Source organism: Anastrepha obliqua, chromosome 3 (assembly GCF_027943255.1).
Source record: "Anastrepha obliqua isolate idAnaObli1 chromosome 3, idAnaObli1_1.0, whole genome shotgun sequence".
Lineage (NCBI taxonomy): Eukaryota > Metazoa > Arthropoda > Insecta > Diptera > Tephritidae > Anastrepha > Anastrepha obliqua.
Window position 1 is genome coordinate 44,396,304 of NC_072894.1, and position 12,005 is coordinate 44,408,308.

The window sequence follows — 12,005 nt, forward strand, 5'->3', positions numbered from 1 at the left end:
CAGAGAGTCCGACTGTATTTCTGCTATGAAAAAGCTCCTCATAAAAATATCTGCCGTTCGGAGTCGGCTTGAAACTGTAGGTCCCTCCATTTGTGGAACAACATCAAGACGCACACCACAAATAGGAGGAGGAGCTCGGCCAAACCCCCAAAAAGGGTGTACGCGCCAATTAAAAATAAAAAAATAAATAATTGGCGCGTACACTTCTGTTAGGTGTTTGGCCGAGCTCCTCCTCCTATTTGTGGTGTGCGTCTTGGTGTTGTTCCACAAATGGAGGGACCTACAGTTTTAAGCCGACTCCGAACGGCAGATATTTTTATGAGGAGCTTTTTCATGGCAGAAATACACTCGGAGGTTTGCCATTGCCTGCCGTACGCGCCAATTATATATATATATATATATAGAAAGGTAGTTTTTCTTAGGCTAAAAACATACTGGAGCGATGAGCAAATAGAAGAGCAATGCATCGAGCATGACGCAGTTTTACACTCGATATAGTCACCATCCTTCCAACTGGGGTGAAGGTGGAATGAAGTAAGTATTACTTCACGCTTTGTACGTGATATTTACCAGAACTCGATCCTGTCTAGCTTTTGGTAAGTAGTCATTGCAAATATATTCTTTTTTTCTAACATAAAGGTCATATAATTATGTCCTCAGTGGAAACCAATATTTTTTCCATCTTTCCTATTATCACGAGCGGCAATAGAGTAGCAAAAGGTTTGACTTTCTGCTGCGATTACAGTTTTTTACACTTAACTTCACTTATGCTGCCGAAACAGCAGAATAACGATCGGAGTTGATGCTCGATTAGGAGTCATATACTTGAGCTGGAATTTCTTTCTTCATCTCGGCCAGGACAATCGGTCGTTATTCGTTAGCACAGATTTTTCTTGGGTCTCGTTTACCATATGCCCCATATAAGTGTCGCATTTGCATATTATTTTCTATGAGACTTTTATGTATGTCAAAAAATAATACTAGTGTTTTGAAGGTATATATGTATGTGAGGTCTCGATCGCAGTAGTTGACATTCGTTTGAAGCGTAAAGATCCTTTTTTATCTGACGTCAAAAATGTCTACTTTCGTCCTGAAAAAACTGCATTGCGGGAAGTCTTGCTTCATTATTACCTTTTAAAGAAAAGTGCAGCTGAAACGTGTCATATATTGAACAATATTTACAGTAATCACGCTCCATCAAATACAACTTGTAAGGAGTGGTTTCGACGTTTCCAAAGGGCAATTTCGACGTTAGTGATAAAGATCGCAAAGGGGCACCGATTTTGCTGCATGACAACGCCAGGCCACACTTTGCTCAATCGGTCCAGAAATGTTTAGAGGGACTGAATTGCAAATCTTGGCCCACCCGCCAAATTCACTGGACATTGCACCTTCGGATAACCATCTGTTTCGATCAATAGAGTCAGCCTTTATTGGAGAGCGATTCACTTCTTATGAGAACATTGCAAACTGGCTCAATGAATGGATCAAGTCAAAAGAATTCGAATTTTTCGTCAGAGGAATCCGTATGTTGCCTGGAAGATGGAGTATAGTTGTAGCTGCTAATGGTACTTACTTCACATAATACAATGTATTATTGTAAAGGTTTAGATAATTCGTAACTTTGGCGAAGAAAGGACGGAAACTTATTCCCATCCAAAATATATTCGGAGGTTTGTCAGCATCTGCTGAGTAGTGACTGCAATTAATAAATATATTTTTCAACATTTGGTATGTTTTATATATGAGAACATAATTGTCGATTAACATACAAATTTCTATCAACCTAATTCTACATATACTGCACGATTAGCCCTTGTTGCACGCAAATAATCAAAGTATACAAATTTTGCTTTAAAAATAATCGAGATTTATTTGTAACGGTTTTAGAAGCTTCAAATCTACTTATACCATATACGTACATACTCGTACATAGTTACAGGATTCATACAACGTTATCTTCCAATATTCTTTTAAGCACAACAAAATATGTATGAAGAAAAATATTGTAATTGCAGAATCCAGTGCTGCCTCCGGACGTTCAACATAATTAAGCTGAGCTACACACGAGTATGCACGAGTATGCACGAGTACGTATGTACGTGTGTATACCATGCATACGGTTGCATGTTTATGACTTCACTTTAGATTACATTAGGCGAGAGCGTAAAGCAATATTCCAAGTAGCAGCAACACTGGTGCTAACGAGCCATGAACCTTGAACATCCATTCACCGGCATTAATTCATTCATTTATGTGCATACTCGTAGTTGCTCACCATGGAGGTAGCGCAGGCCGATATCCCTCGTCTTGTGCCTTGCTACTGAAGTGTCTTCTTCAATCAAAATTTACGCACGTTCAAATCGTAACTTTGGTGGCACAATCCAAGTAAATTCCAATTATCTAACACGCAATGCGACAATAATCGAAATTAATTCCAGCAAGCTCACCACAATGGAATGCACTGGATGTAGCGTGGCAAAAGCAAGACAATACACACAATTAATATCACACACACAAAATCGAGTAAATTGGTATATACAGTCTGTCTAAAAGAAGCGTGACCGCCATAACTTGGAAACTATTAGACAAATTTGATTCTAACAAACTGCTTTGTATGGGCTTATAATATTTATTATACCCAATATTTGCAATAAAATGTATAGTCCCCACTATGAGCTATAATGGCTTCATATCTTCGAGTCATACTTTGTGTTGATTTCTCCGCAAGTTGTGGATATAATCGTCTCCAAATCAGTGGAATTTGGCTCGATAACTCCTTGACCTTCCATAATTGCTTTCCTTTGGGTTTTTGCTTAACTATTAACTAATCTTGTTGATTCCACTCTAGACTCTTTCGGTTGCGTTGCTTGAGGTCATTGTCTTTTTGAAAAATCCTAGTTTGGATAGTTCTGCCTAACATTTTTGCAGTTGACAATAATAATGCTTGCCATTTTTGGGCCTCTAGGATCTGTAGACTTCAAGCTGTAATTGATAATAAAGGATATTCAACAAAGCACACAAAATTTTAAAAATTAGAAATAAATAGTTACTATTTTTAACTGCATCACTTAATCTGCGGCGCGAATTTTATGCATGTTTTGGTTTTTTTACATTACAATGAACACTTTACAAAAAATCGTATCTGTATTAAATGAGCTGTAAGTGTTTGTATAATGTACATATAAGTAGATATAGCCTGCAGGAAAGTGTATCTACACCGACCTTGACTGCTTTTTGTACACTAAGAACCATGTCTAGTTCACGTTATTAAACGTTTCTATACGAGAACTTTTGAATTTTACACGGTGATGCTTTAGGGATTGACAATTTTGAGCCACCTCATCCCTATGGTAGTAGTTCCTAGTTCTAAATTAATACTTAGTATTAAAGGGTTTTCCAATAACAGGTGTTACAAGGGAATGGATTGCGCTATCGAGAGATGATTAACGATTTTTTATGGCCGGAATTGGATGTTATTGATCTGGACAACGTTTATTTTCAACAAGACGACGCTACGTGCCACACAATCAACGAAACCATTGATCTTTTACGGGAAAAGTTTCCGGAACGTATTATCTCTCAAAGAGGTGATCACAATTGGACTTTTTTCTTTGGGACCACGTGAAAGAGAAAGTCTACGCCAACACCCCAGGATTGTTTCAAGACCTCAACGATGGAATTCGTGAGGCTATCGAGGACATAGGGCAGTCACTTTGCAATTCGGTTATGGAAAATTTCATGAAAAGGATATTGTCCTGTAAGCGTGGTCGTGGTGGTCATTTGCCTGATGTTATTTTCCACCATTAACGGCATACCTTCCTCTTTATACTGAAACAAACATCCAACATTTTATATTAAAAAAATAGCATTTTTTTGTGAATATCAAAATAACACCTCTTATTGGAAAACCCTTTATATGCTCAAAAAAAAAAAACTTTTGCAGCCCTGGCTAACGAAAACAATACTAGAAAAAGAGGCAACACTGGTTTTTGCTTATAAAGAGGAATAAGTCTAAGGGTAGTATAAGTTCAAGAGTTTGCGCTGATATATTTTAATAGGCCTCGAAGTTACGAGAAAAGCTTAAGAGTTTGAGTTCAAAGAGTCTTTCGCTCACCAAGTCGAGTTTGAGTTCGAAATTGTGGGACTTATATTGAACTCAAATTTTATGGCTGATACCCGTTGGAGATTCTAGGGTATTTTGCTTGGAAAATGTCTATTTGACTGGCTTGCGTTTAAATTCTTTCCCGCTTGAGAGCATGCAAAAAGTTGTTTTTTGTTGATCATTTTATTTGAGTAGATCGCTGTACCTCTCAAAGAGCTTATGAAATCTTGACTCCACAATTCACCGAAATATAAGGATCAATAAATTTATAAACAGATGTTTAGCTGCCGTACTGTTCTGCACTAACAAGTCTAATGAGCTACGAAGCTCAGAGCTCAATGCATAAATGAGCTCACCTAGAAGCTCAGGCAGCATTCCCGCTATCATCTATTCCCCACTCTCCCTAAGTTATACAGGAAGTAGCTTTTAATGTTTAAAGTTTTTACATTTTGAACCCACTTCTAATGAAAAACACCATCTCACCTTCCATCCAGACGAGGTAACGTAAAAATCAGTGCCAACGGCATGCTTTCACATGCTTTATTTCCAGTGGCGGAAATAATTGTCTTTACACAAATGGTCTTGCTACCTTGGGTACGCATCGATTTTGGCTGTTGCGTCAGCAAAGGCGACTGAATGGGGGCATCAAACTACATAAATACACATTTATGTATGAAGTGTAAATGTTGGTGCCTGTATTATATAGCAGGGTCAATGTCACATTATTTGTCTCAGTAACTTCATTAGGAACCCGTAGCGGAGGCTAAATCAAGCAAACGCGTACTGTGAACCCTCCAACCCTCCTCTTAATTGACTTATGGGAAATTTCTTTTCGGCTTAGGTGTGCGATTTGTTTATGCCTCCCTTACAATTTCAGTTCGATGCCTTTTTATTGCATACCGCAATCACTTTGTCCACTCAGCTGACATTTTATCTTTGTTCATTGTTTTTTTCTTCTTACCTTCGCAATTACGCGCATCTCCGACCACTGGTTATCTTGCCCAATTTATGTGCATAATTTATGCGCTTCATGTGCCATTTAGTCTCGTTTAAGTCGTAAAGTAAACGAACAACTGCTTCTTTCATAAAGAGGCGCGCAGCCATGTACAATCGTTTGCTCTGTAGTCAATGATTCGCGGTGGCACTTATTATTACCGCCTTCTTATATCCACAACAGTAACTTGTCTGTGGTTTAGGAAACTACGTTGACATTTGCTGCCCACAATATTCATGCAAACTAGGATGTATGCTTTTCGGGCTTAATATGTCCATTGGCGTACATACAGGTACATATGGATGTAAGAATGTTAAACAGTGTTCGTAAAACAGCTATGAGATAAGCAAAATGTATCGTGGTAACGTAGTCGCACTCACACAAATACTACATACATAGTAATCAGTGTTGCAGAAAATACTCTATTCGGGTACCGTCCAGTTTAAGTTTCAAATCGATTTTTGTATCCACGCTTAAAGGTTTTGTTCGCACAACGGTTGTAGGAAACAACTTAAAGGAAACGAGATAGGTACAGAGAATAATGAGAGGAGTCGATTTAACCTTAGGTCTGTACTTTATGTTGCAGTAAAATTTGGTAGTAAAGAAATTTAGTAGAGCTTTCACAAATATCATAAAAAGTACAACAACACAAAACTTGTTAGAACTAGCAAGTTTCCATAGCGCGCAATTGAAAAAACTAAAAAAATAAAAAAATTCAAATTACACTGCGATCTAGGTTAGGCTAGCCAGGCTTCTTGTCTAAGAAAAGACTTCGTACTTTTGATTTCTATCCCTGAACTAAGGTGCTTAAACCGGTTGGGTCGTATTAAGGACTTGGATCTTTTTTAAATGTCTCCAGTGAGAAATTTTGCAATTTACCACGTTTTCAAATAAAAAGACATTTGACATGGTTTCTTTGAAGTGCGGGACATTCACAGAGAATATGTTGTACCGGCTCAATTTCTTCTTCATCTTCGCAGTGGCTGCAGAACTCACTGTGAAGTACACTTATTCTACTGGTTAGTGTGCCAAAAGCGCAGTAGCCCGTTATAACACCTGTGAGTTCATTGGGAGTTGATTCGTTGAAACTAAGCAGACAATTTGTCCTTTTCAGGTTTAGTTTTGGCCAGAGGCACCTTCTATTGTTTTCGCTATTACGGTCTAGTCAATCGCAGTGCATACATAGTTCATTTAGAGGAATGCATATGTCCTCTTACACTCGATGAAGGTGTAGTTCAGATCGTTTTCTGCGACACCTATCCACTCTTTCATTTTCGTTCACTCTAGAGTGGCCGGAGACCTTACAAAGTGTAGTGTGGTTTTGTTGGATAAGCGAGAGCGACCTTCTGCAACACATCTTGAGTAGATGCGCGTGCCAGTGCCTTGATCGCGGCTTGACTATCAACAAAACTGGTAAACCTTGCTGCAGGTAAGTCCATCCATCTTCGGTTCCATCCATCGGTTTTGCTGCATTGTCTGTAGCGTAGATCTGAACTTAGAAGACGCTACACCAGTCTGGTAGTCTAAATAAGCAATTTAAGGATAATTGATCGGAGTGCATTCCCCATCCAATCATTCATTCCAGACATTGACGCGGGAATCTTATGACATTTGCATCTTCAAAATTTTCCTACTAATTGCGGGAGAGGCTGAAAGCCTTAACTGATGGCTGTGATATAAAAATATGCCACCCGATTTCGTCCATTTAAAAACGAATTCCTTTCATGTACCACACTTCGGATTACAAATTTAAATCTAAGTAAAAAATTATTGGCAGCTGTTTCTTTATTTATCTAAACATGAACCGAAATACTTCAATTATTATCTGTAGTTCAAATGTCCAATACCAGACAGCCACAATTGAATTGATTGTATTTATTGTTGGATTTTAAATTGACCGCATTTTACTTACTTAGCGGAGGCCTGTCAAAGAATATATTTATGGTAATTCAAGAGCTTTAAAGTGATTATGGGTTTTAAGTATGAAATTTTGTAACATAGTATTTTTACTTTTTATTCTTCCAAGGAAACATGTGAATTTTTTTTATTTATTTGCAGCACCAGCTGTTGCATTTGCATTCCATTTATGAACATGCTAGTTTATACGATTTTTTTATATATAGGGTTGTTCAATAGGTGCGCTTCAACTTTTTTCCGATAGGGAGGGCGAACGACGCAATATTTTTTATTTTTCGCTTGTCATTTGTAAACTTCATTAGTATACATTTCATCATGGAACGCTACACACTTGAGCAACGATTGCAAATCGTACAAATTTTTTATGAAAATAATCGTTCTGTTGCTGCTACTTTAAGAGCATTACGGCCATTTTACGGTCCATTTAACAAGCCGTCCCGTTTTGGGGTTATGTGAAGTCATTGGTCTACAGTAACAAGCCGGCGACGATTTGTGAGCTCAGTATATATATATACTTTTTTTATCCGTAAAGTTTACGAGTACGCATTTCGTTTCATTCAGTTTTATGTTCCAAATTCAGTCCATTACGTTAGTGGAGAGTACGCACGTATCCTCAGAGAATGTTACAATTGTGCTGAACACAAGAACGGGAAGATCTGAAGTTTATAGCAAGCAGAAAATAGGTCCAAGTATGCTGCCCTGAGGAACGCCTACATTCATTTTCTCTATGTTTGACGGTGCCTGTCCATGCTTTATTCGAAAATACCGATAATTGCCATAGGCTTCGGAATTCAGAATTCTTGGACAACAGGAGGTGGTATAAAATTATCAAATATTTCAAGTGGTTGCAAGATTCTTTCAAGATGTTGCGCGAAAACTTCAACCTTTACGATGTCGCTTTTTGCCCTAACTTGATAGTTAATTGGGATTTTTAATTGTAGGAATGTGAATGATTGGTTTCTTTATGTTTGCTGTGGCTTTTTAAATATCAATAATCAGATTTCTTATCAGCTTAAAGGCTTTGTAAATTTTTGTTCAGGAATTTGCTTCTGTTTTCTCGTAATTTGTCTTTGAGCAGCTTAGTTAATTTTTTAAGCTCAGTTCTTGATGGCTTGTTGTTTGTCATTTTTTCCTTATTTATCATTTTTTGTTAATGGGACACAGAATTTCATGTGGATGTTAGAAAACTTAATCAAGCAGATTTCTGTTATTGCATTATCAAAGTCCATTATTTGCTGTTCAAAAGTATCAGGGCTGTTAATTGCTTTATTTTTGCTTGTAAAAGTGTCACACCTATGTTTGAAGAACTTCGAATGATCCCCTAATCTGTCCACTTATTTGATAGTTCCCACAACTTTTCATTAGTCTTTATTTCACTGCTGATAGTTTTTAACATTATCTGAGTTTAGGTCTGAACCATCGTCTACAGTTACCAAGCTGATCGGAATTTGTCTGGCAATCTAGGTCTGTTGGCCAGTAAGTTGGATTTTCCGTAGAAATAAATTGGAAACCCACCTGCTTTGCAGCTTTCCAAATTCCTCGACACTTGGTTGTTGATAGGCGTGAGTCCCAATCAATCCGTTTCGCTTAAATTTTCCATCAATAATAAATCTTCCTTTGTGTTTGCTAAATAGTTGTTTGTGTTTTCTGATTTTAATGTTGTGCCTTGGGGGACTAAATGCTGTAACTATATAATGGCGATCTCCTCCTCCTATTTGTGGTGTGCGTCTTCATGTTGTTCCACAAATGGGGGGACCTACAGTTTCAAGCCGTCTCCGAACGGCAGATATTTTTTTATGAGGATCTTTTTTATGGCCGAGATACACTCGGAGGTTTGCTATTGTCTGCCTGCCAAGGGGTGACCGCTATTAAAAAAATGTTTTTTCTTCATTTTGGTGTTTCACCGAGATTCGAACCGACGTTCTCTCTGGATCCGAATGGCAGTCGCGCACCAACCCATTCGGCTACGGCGGCCGCCTGTTTAACTGAATAGTAAAGCTTGAACCTTCTATGGGTCATAACCGGTGACGAATCATGGGTATATGGTTATGACATCAAAACCAAAAAAGTACGCCAAGTTCGATCAAATGTCCAGGTTTTGCTCACTGTTTTCTTTGATTACCATGGCGTAGTGCATCAGGAGTTCTTAAAATAATTAAGTTCGTATAATAATTAATAAAGAGTAAACAATACGAAAAAACGCCATTAATTGTGCGAAAAAAATGCATGGCTTTATATGGCTTTATAGATATGATTTAGCCAAAAACAACACCGTTATCATGTCTCAGCCATTATATTTACCAGATTTGGACCCCTGCGACTTTTTCTTATTCCCAATATTGAAGAGACCCATGAAAAGACGGCGTTTTGCGACGATTCAGGAGAAAAAAACCGAATCGCTGGGAGAGCTCAAGGACATACCAAAAAGTGCATATGGGAACTGCTTCGAGGATTGGAAGAAACGCGGGCACAAGTGTTTTATATCTGATGGGGACTACTTTGAAGTAAATAAAATATAAATTGATGAATAAATAAATATTTTTTGAGAAAAATGAAAATTCACCTATTTTTTGAACGCACTATGAATAATACGGTTTGACACATAAAAAAGGTATTTTAGTTATTCGCTTTAGAGTTTTTAACTGAAGACGTTGTGCTATATTATTTCAATATCCGTATTATTTGCCAGTCCCCACGTTTGTTTCGCATAAGTCCAGATAAGCTCAAGGATGGTTTTATATATTTCTAATTTATTTTCTTGTAAAAGTACTGATTTTTTACTATTTTGCTCCCTCTGCGCTTTCAGATGATATTTCCAGTGAGCCTTCTATCTATCGGTAACTATAGGTATTTCATATGACCAATTAGGATTTTATTTATATTTTAATTATTCTGCCCATAAATACAGTGTCACTTAATGAAGCAACATACGGAACAATTCCTCATTTACTTATTGTCAATTAATAATAAGACAAATTGTAAATTTAACTTGAATAAAGAAAAAATAGATAGAACAAACTGATCGTTGAAAAACCGATTAATTCAGAAAATTCTACCTATCATACTTATGTAATATGGACTTGTATATACTTATAAGTGTAAGTATGCATTCAAAGAGCAAAATTCACATACAATCGATTGCAACTGCCTGCACAACGTGCAGCAATAAATTATATTTTATTGCTTTAATTTGAAGTGCCATGTACAAGGGAATTCATCACTTTGAAGCGTTTAACTGCCACTTGATTTGCGCTCAGCTACGTTATGCATCAAGTCAATGCCGAGAGGGCACTTAACGTGCATAGCAGATTCATTATGGTACAGTATATAGCAACATGCTATTTTTACGTACATATATATGTATATACATACATATATGTATGTGTAGCTGCTGGTATATTTATAAGACTAAAGGTTCAACTTTCAGGTTGCTTGTTTATATCAGCTTAGTATCAGCTAGCTGCTGTGCTTCGGCTATTAAACTTAAGCTGAGTATATCCTTTTTAGCTTTTGAAATGTTGGCTTACTCTTTCGTCACAAATTCATATACACTGTAATCGTTAAAGTACACTTGACTGTATTTAGTGCGCTCTTGAGGGACTTTAGGAGAGTAGTTTTATTACATTTTAAATTGTTCTTAAAGGTAAATTTTATTGTTGGTTTAAAATTAAACGCTTTCCCGGGCGTATAATGTACGACGCATACAAGAAAAACTTAGATAATTCAGGCCCCTATTATGAGTTAGATTCGATCTTCGATATTCGTTGGTTGTCGAAGATCGAAAATCGAATGTCAATTTGGTATTATGAGCGGTGCAATGCTGTCGAAATTTTCGTTGTATACCGAATTTAGAGTCGAATGCAATTTTGCTTTCGATTGTGTAGCGTATTGAGGGAAAACTTGTTAAAGTGTAAGTTGTTTGCGATTATTTATGGTTTTATAGTAACCATATAATAAATATATACTAATTTTGTTAATTTTATGCAGGTCCAAAGTCGTGAGTACCAAACAACAATTAGAAAGGCGAATCCACAATTCGCAAAAGGGATTTGCACCAAAGTTCAAGCAGCCAAAAAATGGGAGGCATTTACAACGGAGCTGAATTGCTTGGGACCATCAGTGAGAACGGCAGCAAAATGGATTAAGCTTAATAATGGTTTTTTTTGTGATGTTTATGGAAATACATTTTTATTTTCCCTTGGCAGGTATGGGCTGAAATACGTAGAGGAACTGAAATACATATTTTTTTCGAATGACGAATAATTGAATAAAGAAAATTTATAACAAAAATAAAACAGAAACTGTGGCGTAAAGGTTTCTATTTAATACTTTTTAGATTTTTCTATAATATTCTAAGAATTTCATTTCTTATGTTTTCTACTTCTCTATTTGACTCCACTTCAATATCTTCAGCATCATCGTACACAGTGGGTTGAGCAAGTCCTAGCATACCTTCATTACCAATTGGTACGATCCCTGAGCACAAAATCGCAGAACTGTGTCTAGCTTTAAAATATTTGGAATCAATTTGGCTCGGGTGCACTGCTGCAACGGGTTTTCTGTACTGGGCAGTAGGTTCATAAACGCCTCTTTAGATGATCTAAAGTTCTTTAAAAATCTGTAAGGAAATTTCTGTAATATTAAGTACGTCAACACATTTTGAAAATTCTAAACGTACTCAGTGGAAGCCATTTCTAGGGGATTGGATGCGTCCCTCAACTGTTTTCTACTTCTAGCTAGTTCCACTAATCTTTCATCGTCCGATGAATCGTCGAACCACAACTTCGTTGTACTCATTTTCACAAAAAAATACTTTTTTTAACTTTTAAAAATAATGTTAGCAAAGAATTTCAACACAATCGGTTTTTCTTTTATTTTGATTTGCTGTATCAGCTGAGAAAAAATTATCTATTGTAAATGCGTCGAGCGATCGAAATTCACAATAGTCCTATTCTTCAACGAATGAGCACCATAATACCAAATGAAAAT